This window comes from Meles meles, chromosome 2, assembly GCF_922984935.1.
Source record: "Meles meles chromosome 2, mMelMel3.1 paternal haplotype, whole genome shotgun sequence".
NCBI classification, from domain to species: Eukaryota; Metazoa; Chordata; class Mammalia; order Carnivora; family Mustelidae; genus Meles; species Meles meles.
In genome coordinates this window covers 177,951,665-177,972,834 of record NC_060067.1, presented here as the reverse complement: position 1 = coordinate 177,972,834, position 21,170 = coordinate 177,951,665, and the positions used below count along the sequence as shown (strand labels likewise).

At 39.3% G+C, this 21,170-nt stretch overlaps 1 protein-coding gene across 11 annotated transcripts in view; it reads left to right on the top strand.

Moving 5' to 3' along the window:
- Positions 1–21,170, top strand: part of UNC5D (unc-5 netrin receptor D) — a 533,873-nt gene that overhangs the window by 152,858 nt on the left and 359,845 nt on the right. The gene's annotated exons all lie outside the window — the stretch shown is intronic.

The window sequence follows — 21,170 nt, the reverse complement described above, 5'->3', positions numbered from 1 at the left end:
CTCAGTGTGGTTAGTCATGTCTGGAAGAATAGGCCTCTTAATGGTTTGGGAAGAGTCCAGAAGAGTCATTCAAGATTGATACCCCTATGTGAGATGCGTTCTGCCTTTCTGATGCCCAGCAGTGGGTTTGAGGAGGAAGAAAAGAAGTAGATATTACTTATAAAGGCAGTGAGGTTCTGGGGTGTTGGGGCTGTGAAGAAAACTGGGGTTTGAATGTTGACTGTCCTTGTGCTCCTCCATGTATGACCTGAGAACAGCAGAGTTGACATCATCTGGGAGATTCTTTTTTTTTTTTTTTTTTTAATATTTTATTTATTTGACAGAGAGAAATCACAACTAGGCAGAGAGGCAGGCAGAGAGAGAGGAGGAAGCAGGCTCCCTGTGGAACAGAGAGCCCGATGTGGGGCTCAATCCCAGGACCCTGGGATCATGACCTGAGCCCAAGGCAGAGGCTTTAACCCACGGAGCCCCCCCAGGCGCCCCCATCTGGGAGATTCTTAGAAATGCAGGGACTTGGGCCCCACCCCAGAACTGTATCAAATTAGATTCTGCATTTTAACAAGATATCCCAGTGATTCTCTTTCTTCTCCCCCAGTTTTATTGACAAGTAATTGGCAAATGTCACTGTATACATGTAATGTGTACCGTGTGTGTGTCACCTGGGTGGGTCAGTCAGTTAAGACTCCAGCTCTTGGTTTTGGCTCAGGTCATGATCTTGGGGTCCTGAGGTGGACCCCCGCATCAGGCTCTGCACTCAGCACAGCATCTGCTTGTCCCTCTACCTTTGCCCCTCCCCTCACGTGCTTGCGTGCGTGTGTGTGTGAGGGCCCTCACGCTCTCTCTCTCTCAAATAAATAAAATCTTTAAAGAAATAGAAAAAAAGCTGTACAGTAGAGTGGTTTGATTTACATACAGTAGGAAATGATTACCATGATATATTCAGCTAATATCCACCTTCTCGTAGAGATAGAATAAAAAGAAAAAGAAAAAAGGGAGAAAAAATTCTCCTGTGTTGAGAACCTCTTAGGAGTTTCTCTGATGATTATCCGGTGTATCATACAGCTGTGTTAGCTGTACACACCACATCCCTGGTACCAATTTATCTTCTAACTAGAAGTTTGTGCCTTTTGACCACCTTCCTCCAATTCTGTACCCCTTTACCCTCCACTTTTGGTGACCATAGATATGACTATTTTTCCTATGAAGTGTTTTTTATTTGTTTGTTTTTTAGATCCTGCATGTGAAATCATATGCTATTCGTGTTTTTCTGTCCTATTTCACATGGCATAATGCCTTCTAAGTCCCTCCATGTTGTTACGAATGGTATGACTTCCGCATTTTTTATGGCTCAATCATATTACATTATGTAGTTCTGTGTGTCTGTGTCCATGTGTGTGAGAACAACTTCTTTACCCATTTATCTGCCAGTGATCACTTAGGTTGTGTCCGTGTTTTGGCTATTATAAATGCCACTACTATGAACATGCATGTACAGATGTGGGTTTTTGGTTTTTTGGGGGGGTTCTTTTGAGTTAGTATTTTCATTTCCTTTGGCTATATTCTTAGAAGTGGAATTGCTGGGTCATACACTCATTTTATTTTTACGTTTTTTTTGGGGGGGGGGGTCAGATCCTGTATACCACAGTATATACCTGAGTTCCGTACAGTTTCATAGTGGCTACCCTGATTTACAGTCTCACCAACAGGGCACATGGATTCCCTTCTTCCTTATCTACACCAGCATTTATTATCTCTTGTCTTTTGGATGATGACAGTCCTAATAGGCATAAGGTGATATCTCATTGTGGTTTTAATTAGCATTTCTTTAATGGCTAGTGATATTGAGCATCTTTTAATGTTCTTCTTGGCATTTTGTATGACTTCTTTGGAGAACTGTCTATTCAGGTACTTTTCCCACTTTTCCATTGGGTTATTGTTATTATTTTGCTATTGAGTTGCTATATGAATTTGTTATATATTTTGGGTATATGACTTGTGAATATTTTTCTAATCCTGTAGATTGTCTTTTTACTTTGTTGATGGTTTCTTTCGCTGTACAGAATCTTTTTGTTTGTTGTAGTTCCACTTGTTTATTTTTGATTTTGTTCTTTGTGTTTTAGGTGTCCTATCCAAAAATTGATTACTAAGACTCCTGTCAAGGAGCTTTATTCCTATGTTTTCTTTTACGGGTTTCATGGTTTTAAGTCTTTAATTCATTTCAAGTTAATTTTTGGAAGTGGTATAAGATATGTGTCCAGGGCACCTGGGTGGTTCAGTGGGTTAAGCCGCTGCCTTCGGCTCAGGTCATGATCTCTGGGTCCTGGGATCGAGTCCTGCATCGGGCTCTCTGCTCAATGGAGAGCCCTTCCTCTCTCTCTGCCTGCCTCTCTTGTGATTTCTCTCTGTCAAATAAATAAATAAAATCTTAAAAAAAAAAAAAGATATGTGTCCAGTTTGATTCTTTGACATGTGAGTATCCAATTTTCCCAGCAGCATTTACTGAAGACTGTTTTTTCTCAATTGAGAAACTTCTTTGTCAAATATTAGTCGACCATATCTGTTTAGGTTTATTTCTGGCCCCTTAATTCTGTCCCATTGGTCAGTTTGTCTTTTTAAATGTCAGTATCATACTGTTTTGAGAACTATGGCTTTACAGTATAGCTTGAAATGAGGAAGTGTGATGCCTGTTGATCTTTATTTTCAGGATTTCTTTGGCTATTTAGGGACTTTTGTGGTTTCATATATATTTTTGGAGTTTTTTTTCCTATTTATGTAAAAAAACGCCATTAGAATCTTGATAGCTTTTGATAATATTGACATTTTAACAATATTAATTTTTTTAATCCATTAACATGGGATACCTTTGCATTTATTTGTGTCTTCAGTTTCTTTCATCAGTTCTTGTAGTTTTAAGAGTAGAGCTCTTTCACCTTCTTAGTAAACATATTCCTAAATACTTATTGTTATGGATCAATTTCTTTTTCAGAAAATTTGTTATTAGTGTATGTAAATGCTGCTGATTTTTGTATGTTTTGTATCTCACAACTTTATTGAGCTCACTGATTTGATGTAGTCATTAGGATTTTCTATATGAAAGAAATGTTATCTATGAATAAGAATAACTCTACTTCTTCCCTTTCAATTCTAATATCTTTTTTTTCTTTTTCTTGCCTCATTGCTCTAGCTAGAACTTCTATTACTGTGTTGAATAAGAGTGGTGAGAGTGGGCACCCATGTCTTGTTTCTCAGATGATTCTTAGGCACATTCGAGTTTCATAAGCATTGGTCTTACCAATAACTGTTAATATTAGGCTTTTGGTGTTTTGGTATCCTTATCTGCAAAATGGGGTTTTTAGTAGCTATCTCACTATTGTTGTAAATACTTAAAAAATAATTATACATTTGAAAACACTTATGAAAACATAGCAGTTTTTAAAATAATATATAAATTGAGAGTTGTCAAGGGTTTGGAGACTTTGTACAAAAAAATCTCATTGTTAATAGCAGCAGCAGTTCCAGCCCACATGACTGTAGCTGTTTTCACCTGGATGTTGGGGAAAGTGGGAATAGTTGGAAGTCAAGGATGGGGGTAGTGTATTAGGTTGTTCGGGGTATATATTGGCTTCCACTGAAAACGAACCCTATACTCTAATTAATATAATATTTGAAAATCTAGGCATCCAGTAGACAAAATATCAGAGATACTTGTGAATTCAAGCTGAGCCTGTGTTTCATATAGTACCTTGTGTCAGATTTGATGAACTGGCTTTAAGTTGCATAGAAAGCTGACATAGTGATGGTATTATATATTTGATGATAATTGAAAATATTTAGCCTCCGTTAAATGTGAAAGGAGAAGTTAAAAATAATCCCCCACATTCTTTATTTTCATAAAAATGCATGTTCATTTGGTAATGAAGTTTCCTCCAACGTTAAACTGTTTTCAGGAGTTGACATTCTCTATTCACAACTTTTTTTTTATAGGTTCTGAAATCACATTATCACAGTTGATTCATTTTCTAATTTTCAACTTGATTTCTAGTTACGACTCTGACCAGCTTTTAGCACTTCTTTCTTGTAGGAAAATATTATTACATGTGACTATATATTTCCTTTTGGTGTGCTGAACGGGAGTATATAAAAATAATATCTATATGAATATAATTTGCTGAATTTAGAATCCTGACATATGTAACTCAAAGATTTAGCTGCAATCTGGGTTTGTAGATTTAAATGGGATAAAAGAAAGGGAAATGAAAATATACATATTTCTGAGCTCTCTATATTTATTAACATAAAATTAATTCAGATTAATTATGGAGTACAAAAAATGCAATGTGTTTTGTGAGATCTCATGTCTCCTTCCATTTTATCCTATTTTGGACTTGACGGTGAAATAGTGCAAGTGAGATGGAATAGAGATAACAAACTTCTGTTCACCACATTATAATTACCTTTTTTTTTTTTTTTAATTAAATAGGCTCCATGCCCAGTGGTGAGCCTGTCGCAGGGCTTGAACCCATGACCCTGAGATCAAGAGTTGGAGGCTTAACAGACTGAGTCACCTAGGCACCCCTGATTAAATTTTATTATTTTAAAAAAGCAAAACAAAGCAGTAACAGGGGTGTGTGGGTGACTCAGTCCATTAAACATGGCCCCTTATTTTCGGCTCAGGTCATGATCTCGAGGTTGTGAGAGGGAGCCCCAAGTGGGACTCTGCGCTCCGCAGGGAGTGTGCTTCAGATTCTCTCTCCTTCTGTTCCTACCCTTGCTCATGCCCTCTTTTCTCAAATAAATAAATAAATAAATAAAATCTAAACAAACAAGCAAACAAAAAAACAGTAATGGAATCTTCTTCCGTGGTATCAGTTGAATGCCATACCAAAAGATGACAATAATTGGGAAACCTTAATTATTTTTATGTTAAATACTGAGACATTGATAAGTTACAAATATTTTTAAGAATTATGAGTAATATCGCTTTCAAGGACACCTTGATAAAACTTAGGTACTTTAATTTTTCAAGACCGTGTGTTATCACAATCATAATGGGCCAGTAGTGAAAGATCAGTGAGGACAGTAATTCGCCCAAAATTTTTAATAGTGAAAGATATGAGTGGCCTCAGCTTCAAGGAGTGTATTTCTGTGAGAGACTTTGGTACTGAGAGAGGGAGAAGAGAGGCCAGGCAGAAGAATGAAACAGAAGATACTTCTGTTTCCCATGAAGGGCTTCCTTAGGACTTTGATAGAACTTTAGAACTTGAAATGACCTTCTAGATTCAAGAAACTAAAGGATAAGGAAAAACAAATATCTTTTCCAAGGTGTCGCAGATAAGATTGTAGTCTCCTACTATATTGGTCTTGTATTCCAGTAATATTTTTACTGAACCACGAACTCAAGAACTCAGAATTACATTTATATGAAATACATGGTATATATATGTATATGTGTGTATGAACTATCATGTATGTGTGTCTGTATATATTTTTATAAGTAAAAAGTGTATATGTGTGTGTTTATGTAAGTTAAAAACACTTTTGAGCATGAATTATTTGTTAAAGATTTTATTTATTTATTTGAGAGAGAGAGAATGAGTGAGAGAGAGAGAACAGGAGCATGGGGAGGGGCAGAGGATGAGGAAAAAGCAGGCTCCCTGCGAAGACATGGGGCTCGATCCCAGGACCCTGGGATCATGACCTGAGCCGAAGGCAGATGCCTAACCGACTGAGCCACCTGGGTGCCCTGAACATAAAGTTTTTTTTGTTTTTTTTTTTTAAAGATTTTTTGTATTTATTTGACAGAGAGAGAGATCACAGGCAGAGAGGCAGGCAGAGAGAGAGGGGGAAGCAAGCTTCCTGCTGAGCAGAGAGCGGATGAGGGACTCGATCCCAGGACCCTGATATCTAGAACTGAGCCGAAGGCAGAGGCTTTAACCCTCTGAGCCACCCAGGCGCCCCATAAAGTATTTTTGATTGTCCAGTAATATACTTTCAGACAGAAATATATACACTCTTACATAGACTTTGACCAGTTTGTCTCTTTCTCTTTCTTTTGAGATTGATTACTTTCTGAAAAAAGTCCCAAAGACCGCATTATAGAAATGTAAGTTTTAAAACAGAAGAAAAACTATAATTATTTTTACACTTTTAGATCATTTGAGATCAGCTCTCTGTTCAGGAAAGTTTGTGATCACTCATATCATTTCAGCCATGTAGTTTTTATAAAAATACTTTATAAAATTATTAATATTTGAAAAGAAACCTAAAGTGTCCATTTTAAATGTGTTCACGTATAATCATTTATTTTCAATGTTCTTTATCTTTTTAGTTGAGTCAGCATTTAAAGACTAAAGAGCTCTTTGGTTCCCATTCCTTCATTGTAATTGCTGGTATTCCTGAAAATTCTTTGCTGTTTTATTTTTTAATTATGACATATAAATAACAATCCAGGAAAGAACATCCTTATTTTAATACTGATAAGGTCTCAGCTCACATTAGGCAAAATGAAAGGTCTATTGGAGTAACAGCTTGCATGTGTGTATGTGTGTGTGTGTGTGTGTGTGTGTGTGTGTAATTTTTCATGTGTTGTACTGTGATTATATGCGAAGCCAAATCCGGACAGTTAGCTCCAATGATACTGCTTTCTACTAATATTTGGCTGTTCATTTACATGGCTGTCAGAGCGTGGCTAAAATGTATTATTTAGCAGGTGTGCGGAGGGGGCAAGCAGAAGGAATGTGTCCTGTATTAAATCAAAAGTGTGCTCATAAATATTACATGCTTCAATGCCAGCACAATTTAAAACTCATATTCACTGGTAAGATTTCAGAAAAAAAAAACATTCCACAATGTAACCACACATTTAGATTCCCAAGTAAGGAGACAGAGATTTAATAGAGGTAAAGATTATCTGTACCTCTATCTACATATGTCATAGATGCCCATGTATTTAAGGTGGTTCAAATATATTTTTATTCACAAACAGCAAAATGCATGATTCCATGAATCTTGACAAATGTGAGGTCATGTAATTATCATGACATTCAAGATCTAGAGCACTTCTGTTATCCCCCAGACATCTCCCTCCTGCCATCACTTTGTAGGGAAACACTCCACTCTTAGCAGTAGTCAGCTGCTGATCCCTACAGCTTTGCTTTTTCCAAAATCTCCAATAAATAGAACATGTAGCCCTTTAAGCCTGCTTTGTTTCACTTGACTTAATGCCTCCGTGTTTAATCCATAGTGTTGCACGTACCCATAGGTTTTTCCTTTTCTGAGTGGCATCCCACCGTAGGGAGGCACTGCCCTGTGCTTATCCAGTCCCCTGTGGAGAGCCACTTGAATTGTGTGCACTTTGGGGCAGTTGTGAATAAGGATGCTTTAAAAATTCTCACATGGGATTGTGGGTGGACCTAAGTTAATTTCTCGTGGCTAAGTATCTAGAAGTGGGAATGCTGTGTCTTGTGCTAGGTATATGTTAACTTTATTTGAAACCAAAACCAACCCCCACCAAACTTCCAGACTTTATTAAAGCTGTGTAGCTCTCTAGCATTCCTGCCAGCGGTGTGTGAGCCTTCTAGTGCCTTTCCACACCCTTGCTGTTGCCAGCTTCTGTTGTTTCAATCTTAGCCTTCCAACAGGTAGAAACTGGTATCTCATTATGGTTTTACGTTAGTCTAAGTGCTTTTTTGAAATATGTAGATCTTCTTTAGTAATGTGCCAGTTCAAATCTTTTGCCCAGTTTTAAAGTGGACTTTTTGTTTTCTTGTTGAGTTTTGAGAGTTCTAAATATACAAACACACACACACACACACACATATTCTGAATACAAGGGTTTTTTTTTAACTGAGTATGTGATATGAAAACATCTTCTCCAGTCTGTCTGTGTCTCATCTTTATTTTCTCTGTGTTTAGCAAAGCAAAAATTCTTAATTTTGACAAAGCCTCATTTATCAAGTTCTTCTTTTGTGACCAGGCTTTCGATGTCATAGCTAACATCGAGACCAGTATCACTAACCTGAGACAATATGGAGTTTCTCCTGTTTTCTTCTAGAAATGTTAGAGTTTTACATTTTATGTGTAGGTCCCTAATCCATTTTGAATTAATTTTTGTATGAAGTATGATTTATATTTTTAGATTCTTTTTGGGGGGCTGATGTCAGAGGGAGAGGGATAGAGAGAATTTTAAGCAGTCTCCATGCCCATTACAGAGCCTGGTGCAGGGGTTGATCTCACAACCCTGAGATCATGACCTGAGCCAAAGTTGAGAGTGGGACGCTTAACCAACTGTGCCGACCAGGTGACCCAGGTTCTTTTTTAACATAGAATATAGAATATCCAGATGTTAAAGCACCATTTGTTGAAAAACTATATTTTCTCCATTCAGTTATCTTTGTACTTTGTCAAAATATTGACTGTATTTGTGTGATTGTATTTCTTGGTTCTCTTTCATGTTCCATTGCTCTGTATCTTTGTCTTTACCACTACTGCCTTATCTTCTTTCTCTCTCTCTTTAAATTTGAGTATGGCTGACAGAGGGTGTTATATTAGTTTCAACTTGCACAACATAGTGATGCCACAGGTTTTTACATTATGCTCTGTTCACCTCAAATAAACCTGCCATTTGTCAGGATACGTCCTTCTTACAATATCACTGACTATATTCCTTACGCTATACCTTTTATTCCCATCACTTACTCATTTCATAACTAGAAACCTGATCTACTGCCTTCTCTTGATTACCGTCATTTTATTGTAAGTCTTGAAACTGGCTTGTGTGTCCTCTGGCTTTGTTCTTCAGAATTGTTGCCTATTTAGTGCCTTGCCTTTCCATTATAAATTTTAGCTTCAGCTGGTCCATGTCTATGAAAAAGGTGCTGGGATTGGGATTTTGTTGAATCCAATAAATTGGTTGGAAAGAGTTGACATTTTAACAACAATGAGTATTCCAATCCAGGAGCACAAGTATCTCCATTCATTTAGGTCTGGGATTTATATTTAACTGAGGATTGTGTTCTAACTTGAGAACGTCTAGTTATCTCCTAGGAGCAACTAGTGTCTGGTATGTCGTAAGCATTCAATAAATATTTATTGGATAAAGCAGCAGCTTAGCAAAGCTACTATTGATTTTGTCTTTTCTCCCCATTCGTTTTATTCAAGGGAAACCTTTAGGGGTAAAGGAAACTGCAACTTTTTTTCCTTTGGGTGAGGAAAATAAAGAAGAGAAAAGAAGCCTTCTGGTCACTCACTGCATAGTTACTGTGTTCAGATGCCGAACGAAATTTTGTCTGTATCATGGTAGTACCTTCTTCTACCCTCGAAACATAGAAAGTAGCAAGTGTAAGGCAGGATCAGAGTTTGTTTTTCAAAAAGGTTCCCCCTCTGCCCAGCTATGACCCCAAGTCTGAGAGGTGTTAGAATTCCTGGTTCTACAGGGTAGAAAAGAGGCTTCAGAGAACATCTCTTCCAGTGATTACCACATTGTTTTTCTTTTTTTCCATCAGGGCACATACATTTCAAATGAAATCTTACTCAGAAATACAGTCAAAATAGATAAAAGCAGAGCTGCTCAGGTTGAACTGGACTCGGCAGAGATATTTGAAAGCCTCCTGTGATGAATGCCTGATGAGAAAAGTGAGCCGCAAAGAGATTATGTAACTTGCCCAAGGTTGCACAACACATTGTTGCAAAAGCATAAATAGAGTTCCCATCTCCTGATTCTTAGGACAAAGCCCTAAATGACTGCCTTTTCAGATTTTCCTCAAGCTGGGTTCTTTGTTTCTATGGAAACCCTGTTTTTTGTTTCCTTTGTATGCTGTAGTCAGAAATGTGACTGGCCTTTATCTTAGCATCAGTGTTTGATTTGCGAGAAGGATGTCTTGAGGCCCCTCCCCTGTAGTAAGGAGACCTGTCCGGTAGCTTAAGTCTCACCATCAGGATTTCATTACTTTATGTTATTCCTGTAATCCAGGTGGAAAACACTGCAAGACTTGAGAGAGAGATCACCAGAAACTAGGTGTCAGTGTAGTTCAATGAGGCTCCCTGGCACAGGACCGTTGCTTTTCCAGCCTTGACCCCATAGCACATGGGTTATTCATGGCCCATGAATCATTCAGGGACTTCAGACCCTCAAAAGTTTGTACTCACCTTGGAGTAAAATGTCTCTTGCTGTCTGAGAATCCATGAAGTCCATCCTGAGATTTGCCAGTGAGGCTGTTCAAACCTGTTGCATTTACAATTTCTTCAATGCGTGAATTTGATTTGCTTGATAGTTGAAGAAGAAACAGGTCAACTAGAACATAAATTGCACGAGTCATCTATAGAACTACAGATACCATTCCTCATTTCCAAGTGATATTATTGTATCTGGCCTTTCCTACCACTAAATAGTTCTTACAGAGCAGAGGCTTTGGGAATGTCATTTCTAATGTTCCCTAACTACCCAGAACAGTGCTGGGCACCTTGGAGACACTGATCCAAATTTTTATGAGTGGCTGAATAAATGAAATACTTCTCATTAGATCTCAAGTTGAATGTCACCTGAGACGTTCACCCTGGCCACTTAATCTGTATACACAGCCCCTGTTACTCTTAATTCCATTAGCCGACTTTCTTTTCTTTTTAAAAGATTTTATTTATTTATTTGAGAGAGAGAGAGGAGTGAGAGTGAGAGCACATGAAGCGGGGGGAGGGGCAGAGGGAGAGGGAGAAGCAGACACCCGGCTGAGCAGGGATTCTGACATAAGACTCCATCCCAGGACCCTGAGATCATGACCTGAGCCATCACTGAGCCATCCAGGTGCCCCTATTTTCTTTAAATCTCATATTATAAATAGCACTAGCATTATATTACCTATATGCTTATTTCTCTCTTCTTCCTCTTGAATGTAATTTCCGGGATGGCAAAGATGGTGTTTGCTTTGTTTACCGATGTATCTCCATAGCCCCCAGTATGGTCTTTGCTTACTGTATTAAAAGGCATTCCATAGGTGTTCTTTGACTGAATGAATAAAATGATTCTTACCTGCTTTTAATAATTCTATTAAAAATGAAAGAATAGATCATGTGTTACCTTCTGTCCTATCCTGCCCCTGTGACACTAGGGGAAGTATTAAAGAGAGGAGGGGCTTTCACAATGAACATAACATCTTTTATTATTATCATTATTAACATGTAATGTATTATTTGCTTCAGCGGTGCAGGTCTGTGAATCATCAGTCTGACACAATTCACCGCACTCACCATAGCACATACCCTCCCCGGTGTCCATAACCCAGCTGCCCTATCCCTCCCAACCCCCACCCTCCAGCAGCCCTTAGTCTGTTTCCTGAGATCAAGAGTCTCTTATGATTTGTCCCCCTCCCATCCCATCTCAGAATATCTTTTAGTGAAAAAGGTTTGTTATCTGGTGTGCTGGCCCTCCTTGGATTTCCTGATGGGTTTTATCCCTTTGTTATTTATTGGTGACAGAAGTGCCTCTGGAAAACATCTGGTGTTCTCCTTTACATCTTCCGCGTGAAGGCTTCAGGTGTATCTTGAAAGCAATATTGGCGGTTAGGTTCTCTGAGCTCCTGCCACTCATCCTATTTTTAGACACCTCCAACAGGCATCAGTTAGGAACGTCCTTAAATTGTCCACACTGTCAGTAATAGGGATAAAGTGTCCTGCGCAGATTGGTGGGATTGGCTCTTCTGATCCAATCTTATGCTAAAAATATGTGCACTATTGGGTTAAGTAGAAACAAATGATTTGGCAGAAACTTCAGAGATGTTCCCTTGGGCTAAGAATGCTCACTGGATTGCTGAGGTCCTTTGCTTTTTGTATGTAATGACAGAAAAAACACGTACCACAAATCTGAAAGATGTGACTTCTAATCTCAAATCTTGTAGGGTTTCTCTATGACCTCAGGCAGAGTACTTAACCTCTCCCCGCCATGGTTTTATCATTGTTAACACGACAAAATTGTTTCTTCCTTTTTAAGAATGCGAATCTTAAAAAATGAATCAGTACATGTAAATAAAGCACTCAGACTTTTGGGAAGGAAATCCTCACAATAAGTAAGACAGTGGCAGATTTGCCATTCAGCTCCTTTTTGTGCTGAGCCTTTCCTACTGGGTAGACTGTACCTGTTTATCATGCCCAGCTAGTTACGTGCTTATTCCAACTCCCAGTATTAGTCTTCTAGAAACAGAACCAAACTCTTATTCCATGGAGAGCTGCAGAAAACTTTCGAGAGGGAGGCGAGTGCAGTCTACACGGAAAGAGCTTCATAACACATGTGTGGGTCTCCCTGGCTTCCTTTTCAGCATCTAAAATAACTTGGTTCTATTGAATTTCACTGTTAAAGCAGTTTTTTGTTTACACTGAGTGGCTCTGAGTGCACCGTGTAGTGGATTAATGCTCAGAGCTGCATACAAAGTTTGCCAGTATTGGTCTGTTTACGTCGAAGGACAGCCGTGAATTGCACTGTACAGACAGTGCAAAATGAATCTACATTAGTTGTGTCCCATCTCCCTGCATTTTGTATTTCTAAAGATACTCCTCTTAGGTTTTCTAATGGGAGATTTTTATTTCCACACCCCCCCCCCACCCGCACTTCTTTGCAGTCCTAGGCGAATTGGAGAAGGACATCTGGAAGCTAGGGTTTTAACAGACTCTGCAACAAAACAAAGCATTCAGCTGTTTGTTCTCTCCCCTCTTAAACTCATTAAGAATATAGCCAGAAGCCTGATGCTACCAGGAGCCTTTTACTGCTGCATTCTAAATGTGAAAATAGCAGCAATCTCCATACTGCCCACAGGAGCTAAATGGGGTGGTGATGAGGAGGATGGTGGCAGGTGGGGAGGATCATGATTGCCCTTTGACTTCCTGCCATCATCTAAGTCACGTGACAGGATGTAAAAGGAGACAATTTGATCTTGATGAAAGGGTCTCTCTACCCAGGGAGCTCGTAATAATGCGCAAAGCCCAAAATACTTATTTCAAATTCCTCCAATCATCCATTCAACTCAAAGAATGGCTGAGATCTTTTCAAATGCCCTGTGAAAGTAGTGAGGCTGGCCTGTGAAATCACAAAAAGTGGAGGAAAGAGGAGTTTCTCGAATCCATCTCTTAAATTGGGAACAGAAGAGTATTTTTTTCCCCTAGTAGAATTGGTCTACAAATTTCCTGTCATATAGAATTTCAAGAGTATAGAGTCTGCATCAATGGGTCTTAATGCTGGCTGCGCATTAGAATCATCTTGAGAGCTTTTAAAAGATATCCGTGTCCTGGAGCCATCCTCGCAGTTTTGATTGGAAAGGGACCCAACTCTCAAGGTGCTGCTTCTTTCTAAAGTTCCCCAAGTTGTTTTAAGGTGCTATTCACTCTGAGAACCCCTGTCCTATAATTCATTCATCCTTCCAGCTCAGTCACTCCCCCCCCCAGCTCTATTATATTAATCTTACTGTAAGGTCTGCATGCAACATTCTCATAGAAATTTAAAAGAGATCCAAGAACTCTTGATGAAATTGTGATTATAAGTCACCCAATGGCTGCAGCTGTGTCTTTCTTATGTCTTCTTTCTGTCCTCTTGAATATTTATCTTGTATATCTTAATGCAAGATTTCATGACCATTAAAGTTTAAAATGTATAGGGATCACCTGTTCTCATGTAGTTCTAACACATGCTGTCTTATCTATTCTCCAACTATCGTCTTCTTTTCCTACCTTTGATATACTCTTCTAATAGTCTTCATCTGTCTCGATTAAAATATCTTCTGGGGCGCCTGGGTGGCTCAGTGGTTTAAGCCTCTGCCTTCGGCTCAGGTCATGATCTCAGGGTCCTGGGATCGAGCCCCGCATCGGGCTCTCGGTTCAGTGGGGAGCCTGTTTCTCCCTCTCTCTCTGCCTGCCTCTCTGACTACTTGTGACTTCTCTCTCTCTGTCAAATAAATAAAAATAAAAAAATAAAAAAAATAAAAAATAAAAAATAAAATAAAATAAAATATCTTCTAGCTCAGTTGTGAGTCTCATATCAATATTCCAGCTACTTATTTACCAATCTAAAACTCCACAATGAAAACAAAAGCTATGATTTCCTATCAGGATAATTTCATTTTTGGAAAGCAAGATTTGAGAACCAAAATATTAAAAAGGACACAATTTTCAGAGGAAGTTGAAGAGAAGTTTGGAGGAAGTTGAGCTTCTTAAAAAAAAGAATACCTTGTCCTGCTTGTCACATTTTACCCCGGACTGATGCAAATTTTGATGTTGGTAGGAGGCATTAGGATTTACTTTTGAAGAAATTCTGTCTGTTACAGTGGTTGTTCCATTCATTCATAGCTTTCCTTCAACTCTTCATGGGTCAGTTTTCCAAATTCTAATAATCTTGATCTTTTTTTTTCCTGTCTCAGGAGTGAACATGGAAATAAGCTCTGGGCCTTGACTAGGAAGAGTCATTATTTTGCTCTATCTCTTGTCATTTATTAGAAAAATGTTCTCTAATAACCAGCACAGTATTTAATAGACATTCAACTAGCAGTGCGAATCCACAAGATCTTGGGAACTTCCATCACGTATATAATGGCTAGATTTCATCCCAATCCCCTAAATCAGAATTGCGTTTGGGGAAGGAGGGTGTGGGAGCTAGAAGACCATATTTAAAAAAAAGTTGTCTAGGAGATTCTGCTTATGAAATTTTGCCTGTCCCACCCAATATTATTTCAAAAATTTATTGTAGATTTTCTGCTTGTCATTTCATACTTTGTATTTGTTTCTAAATTTATAACTGATCTTGACATAATTGTGTATGTTTAGGGTCTGACAAACCTCAGGATCTTGCTTTTTTTTCTACATGGATAACCAGGTGACTCAGTATGACTCAGTAATTCTGTTGTGAAGTCAATGTTGAAAAGCAAATTTCCAGCCCACCTAGGACACTGTAGTCCACCTGGCTTCTTTTCTTTTTTCTTTAACTTATTTAATTATGTATCAAATAACGTATAAATGCACTTCTTGAATTATTTAAAATCTGTTCAAGGTGAGACAGAAGAGAAGAGAGTATTCTACCTTTCTTTCCCCTGGCCACTTAGTTTTCCCCTACCTCCCAAAGCAGTCACTCTTCAGTTTCCTGAATATTTTCCATCTGACTCCTTTTCAGCTAGGTAGCTATACAGTTCTCTTCTACATTGGCTGTGGAGGATGCATGTGATGCCCTCCCCCTTCCTAATGGAGAATTATCCAGGTTGTTCTTTTCAATTTCCGGTCATCCACTGTTTCTGCTACTTTCCTGATTTTTGTGTCCACTTTCAGTTACATCTTTTGTAGCATTCAAATTTATACCACCAGTTATGAAGCCCACGATAACTCCCCTTTTATGCTCTCTACTTTCTTATGGTCGACTGCATAAACTACTTAAAATTTGGAATTATTTTATGCATCAGAAAAGTGAACCACAATGGATTAGGAAGATAACTGAGTTTCTATTAAAAGATATGGATTTGATTTCCTCTGGGAATACTGAAAGAATTTAAGTTTTGTTATTGCCACTACCGTTGCTGTCTCCTTTATATGATGCAGGATTCCAAGGTACCAAGAGGGGTCAGACATAACCATTGGAAGATTGACTTCATCTAGGGATTGCATCTGCTGGCTTCTTTGTTAATCATCATATTAGAAAAAGAGAACCAGATTTTGAGCACAGAAAGGAGATGTAGAGAAAAGATAAAAAGAGAAGCAGAGGGGCGCCTGGGTGGCTCAGTGGGTTGAAGCCTCTGCCTTCGGCTCAGGTCATGATCCCAGGTTCCTGGGATCGAGCCCCGCATCGGGCTCTCTGCTTGGCGGGGAGCCTGCTTCCTTCTCTCTCTCTCTCTGCCTGCCTCTCTCCCTACTTGTGATCTCTCTGTCAAATAAATAAATAAAATCTTTAAAAAAAAAAAAAAAGCAGATAGCTCAGCGACAAAACAAAACAAAACAAAAAAACACAACTCTTCCATAATGTCCTGTGCCGATTTTTTGTTTTGTTTTCACTTAAAAATGACTAATTCGGAGCACATTTAAATCTGGCATTTGTTTTAGTCGGTATTTATAAACAAGTTGACCTATAAAAGCTTGGACAGTGTAAATATCAACAATAGTTAGCCAGTCCTAAGAGGGAAAGTTGAAGATAACCCTAAAAATATCTAATTGGATGAATGTGTGAAGAAAACACAGGTGGCTTCACTGTCCATGTTTGTTGTATTGTAGTAAATATTTGCATTGATGGCATTTCCTTTCTCATAATAAGAATCAAGTCAGTAGTAACTGTTGTGATTTTTCCATCTGGCAGAGAAGAAAGTGTGTGTGACCTTTCTTTCCTAAGGATGACATGCCACAAAGAGTTTTGCCTCTGTTGCAGACAAACTTCATTCGAAAGGCAGCCGATGAGTGTATGATCGTTAAGGGTGCAGCTTTTAACATCTGTGGTTTGACTGCAAGCCCGATTATCATTGAGATGGAACTTGGCAATCTAAGGGTTCTTTAAAATGAACCATTTAAATGTGGAGTCTGTTATTAAGAGTTAACATCTAGAACTTGGTCAAGAAAGGATGTGCGGAGTGATTTTTGTATCAGATTCAGTGGGGCAAGATGAGTTTGGGTACTTGTATTAGGTTCGGATATACATTTTAAGTAGGATTGATGTGGCTAAGGAGTGGATTGTACAAATGATTTATTTTCTCCAACGGAGCCATTTGAAAAAAGTTAGTGTGCAGAAAAGCAATATAACATGGAATGAATCAGCTGGTACAGCACTCCATTCTGATTTTGCTTGAAGTAATGGGTCAAACATACAGATTTTTTTTTTTTAAATGACACCAATCTAGGTATTACACAAATATAAATTTTTCTCCTTTAAACATGCTAATGCCTTTTCATTTGCTTATTTATGTTGACAGGTACTCACCTTTTTGGTTATTGAATTTCCCTGTCAAAATGGGAACTGTCCTTTCATTTAAAAGTGATCGCCCAAGAGACCCCTGGGCGTGTTAGGGTTCTGCTTCCGTGTCTGTAGGCGGACCAACAAAAGAATCATTACCCCAGATTCACAGATGTGAAAACATCCAAGGCAGAGTATTTGTGTCACACAATAAATCAGTGGAGTGAAGACAATGGGACTTCTGACTCCCATTTCCGGAATTTAACTATGCTCATTTTCAACCCCACTGAACAGTGCTTAGGTGAGGTAGTTTGAATCTGGCGAGCGCGTTCACTTCCCATCGCAAGCCAGAAGCGACCCTCTGTCCAGGGCCTAAGCCCCGCTGTGCAGAGCGAGTGCTGAGGTTTGAAAACAGAGATGGGGCTAGAACCACCCGGAAGCTAATCAGCTTTTAACATTATTTTTATTTAATTTAAAAAATTCTGCCCCGTTCCTTTTTGTGTCCTAGTGCCCAGGGCCCATGTCAGTGGTGTTCAGAAGTCATCTCGGTGTTTGGTTATGGTCTCCTTTGCCTCCCTTGCTCTGCCCACAACAGTCTCACAGGCTCTGGGGAGCAGCTGTTAGCAAACACTCATCCTTTCCCCTCGCAGGGCTATGGAGCAGTTGCCAACACTTCATTTCATTGTCCCTCCCTCTGCAGGTGCCGGAAGCTTACTTCACAGTTGATGGGTAAAGATATTTAGGGCATATTGTTGTACATTAGTGATGATTTTAAAGCCCTTTGGCCTCCCCGCTTCTCCACACGCTTTTGACCCCTGTCCCGGGCTGATTAAACACAGAAATACCTCTGTCGAATTGGACAAATGTGAAAGCATTTGCTCATCTGTCTTCAAAATATGTCAGGATGCCATTCAACGTCCTGGCAGAGTTCCTGATTGCGATGCAGCAAACAGAACAAAACAAAATGACAAGGAAAGGTGGAAATGAATGGGAAGAACCCTGGAAAGGAAAGCCTCCCCCTCGTCACTCCTCCACATCTCATGAATTGTGTCGTGTTCTACATAAAGCAGACATAGTGGAATCGTCTTCTCCTCCCCAGCAAACTCTGGCCTATTGAGCTATTCTGTCTGTCTCTACAGTATATTAAAAGTCATGTCCAGGGGCACCTGAGTGGCTCAGTGGGTTAAGCCTCTGCCTTCGGCTCAGGTCATGATCTCAGGGTCCTGAGATCGAGCCCCACGTCCAGATCTCTGCTTGGCAGGGAGTCTGCTTCCTCCTCTCTCTCTCTACCTGCCTGTCTGCCTGTTTGTGATCTGTCAAATAAATAAGTAAAATATTAAAAAAAAAAAAAAAAAGTCATGTCCAAAACTGTTCACAAATTCCTGGGACCTTCCCTGTTGAATCGGGGAAAACGTTTGGAGGGTTGGAAGGATGCAGAGGCATAGGTTTTGTGGGCAAACAGCCCAAGAGCCCATGGGATGGTTGGTCCCTGACTTTAGCGGGGCATTGGGACCTTGGAAATGGGAGCAAACTGTTCATTAGGATAGTGGAAGCAGCCAGAAAGCTTAAAGAATCACTTATTGGTAGAGAAATTCACCATTTTTTTTTTTTTTGGAGAAATTCACCATTCTATGTGGTTGCCAAAATATAGCCATGGGTATCACGACGAAGTGGCTCATTAGCACCTACTTTTAAACTACACTTTGTAAGTGGAATCACTGCCTTGCAGGAAGTAGGATACAAATTGTGTGTAGGTATCTGTGTAGCAAGAATGCTCTAGCATCAGAAGTCACGCTAATTAACCAACTGACTGGCCTTCCCTGGGGGAGGAATCCTTGCATCGCTGTGGCCAGCTAATGAAGGCTCATTTGAGCCACTATTTTTCCTTTTCCTCTTTTTTTTTTTAAATAAGAAAAGAATATAAAATTAAAGCGTCTCCCCTTATAGACGCTGTAAAGCTTTTATTCATATATTTATAATTTAATGGCATTCACAAACCTGATAAAAAGCTCATAAACATCCTCTTGATTAGAGATTTAAGAATGAGATTTGACTTTCTAGGAAACTTCTCCTTAGAGTCCACTAACATAGCATTTTCTCTTTTTATTGATCTCCCCTGCACGGATGCCTTTCTCATTGTTCATAAAGGTAGTTGCCAATGTGGTATTGTATGAGCTGCCTTATGATGGATCCTGAAGTCAGATATGAGAACGGAGCTCATGGTAAAGTGTCAGCTACTGCCATTAATTTGACGACAATTAGTGTGGAGTCTTTGGAAGCCACAACTCAAGAACAGACCAGCAGATGCATTGCAAAGACACCAGTTCCCCTGTAGGGGGCCAGATGTGTTTCCTGTCTTTCTCTTCCTCTCTTAATAGTCTGCAGGTTGAGAGGTGAGTGGAAAAGTCATGCCGATGCCATATTAATTAAAGGCATTAATACCCCGGGGTTTTCTGGAGAAATTGCTATTTCCGTAGGCTGGAAGGGAGTGTGTGTATATTTCTCTCATGCCTGAGTCTAGAAAGGGAAGACCCCGGAGAGCTATAAAAATCACCATTATATAAAGTGTCTGACAAGTCAAGTAGGATACAGGTCAGAAATGATGTGTGACTCCTTTGTTCTGGCATTACTAGAGACTTTGACTTAAGTTATAGCTTGGTTGCTGCGATCTTTCTTTGCAAGGCTGGGCCGAGGCTACTTCGTGAAGGTATAAAGTGTCCCCTTTTCCCGCACTGTGCTGTGTCCTTCCTTTACTTCTTTTTCGCCATTTAGGAACTCTGTGGCTCAAAGTGCTATTTCCTCCATCTCCCCGGACTCTCAGTCAAAGTCCGATTTTCAGGAGGGTGATGACATGAGTCTTGAGCTGAATATATGTGAATTCTGCAGATGCACAGTCAGAGTAGGTGAGAGACCTGTGGCATTTGAGGACGAAGCGTGCCTTCTTCACGCAACCGAAATGCAATCTTATCTCATGAAGCCCTCTACTTGGGGAGGATTGTTCCCCAGTCTGCCCCCTTCCCTGCCGAGTCAGCCTTGGCATTGGCCTCAAGACCTTACCTACTAACTGTAGTGGAAAGGGGAGAAGAGAATTATTAGTATTGTAGATTAAACATAATTTGGGAAGGGAGGCATTTGTCTTGTTGACAGATTTGTATCAGGTCCCCATGGAAGTGATCTGGTAAGTACAGCTCCTGTTTTTAGAGACTTTTAAATTATGCTTTAATAATGGGAATTGTTTGTAATTTATCCATTTGTTATTTGGCAACTGCATTGTATATAAAGTAGTGTTATAATTTATACACGTCTGTATTGATTGCGTTAGTTTCTTATGTGCTTGTATTTTTATAGCCGTAAAATATTTATATATCAAATATATGTTTGTATGTGTGTCTCTGTGTGTGTGTGTGTGTATCCAAATAACCACACCCTTCAGTTTTAGATTTCTTTGGACTAATCTAAACTTCTAAATTTCTTAGATTTCTTTTAATCTAAACTTCTTTTTATACCATCATTTAGCTTTTAAAAATAGTGAAAAGGAAAACTTAAACTCAGCATTTATATATGCACATATTCTGTAGTGGGCCTTTCTGAATAAATAAATTTTCATTGATGTCCCCCTGAAAAGACACAAGATACAAACTGAATTTTGAACAGGGTGTGGTATACCTTCTGCTGTCTTTATGTCCATTAATAGGGGAGTTTTTTCAACCATGGCGTTTTGGCAGTTTTAACTCGGAAGTGATCATTCACATGTGGTTATTAGCTGATTGTGTATGCACTGGGGTTCCTGGAGCTGTTTCAAGAATGCAGAGACCCTTATGTTCTCCAAGTTGCTGCCAGTCGTCACAGACCTCAATATGGCCCTTTTCCTGTGAGCTTATGGCACTCGGTAATGACAACAGTTGGACCACTGTTCGTGGTGCTCTGTGGAAACAGCAAAACAGAAGAATGTGCTAATAAAAATGTGTCTGCGTTAGAAGGAAGTTGGAGAGGAGTGAGTTTCACTGGAGACTGTTCTCTCAGTTAGCCTTTGTTTTGCCGAGCAGAGGGTGTTTGAATCAGTCCTGGTGTGAGAGAGGGTTTGATTGTTCTCTGAAGAAGCAGTGTTCTTTCATTGTCAAAGAAGGTCTAGGAACAGTTGCCATGCCTAGCAGGAGACCAGTCATTGGGTTCAGGCATTAATGAGTGGAAGAATTGCTTCCACAATATAAAATGACAAAAGGTGACATGTCTTCCCATGAATACTGCAGTTCCATTTCCCCATGAATTTCAATAT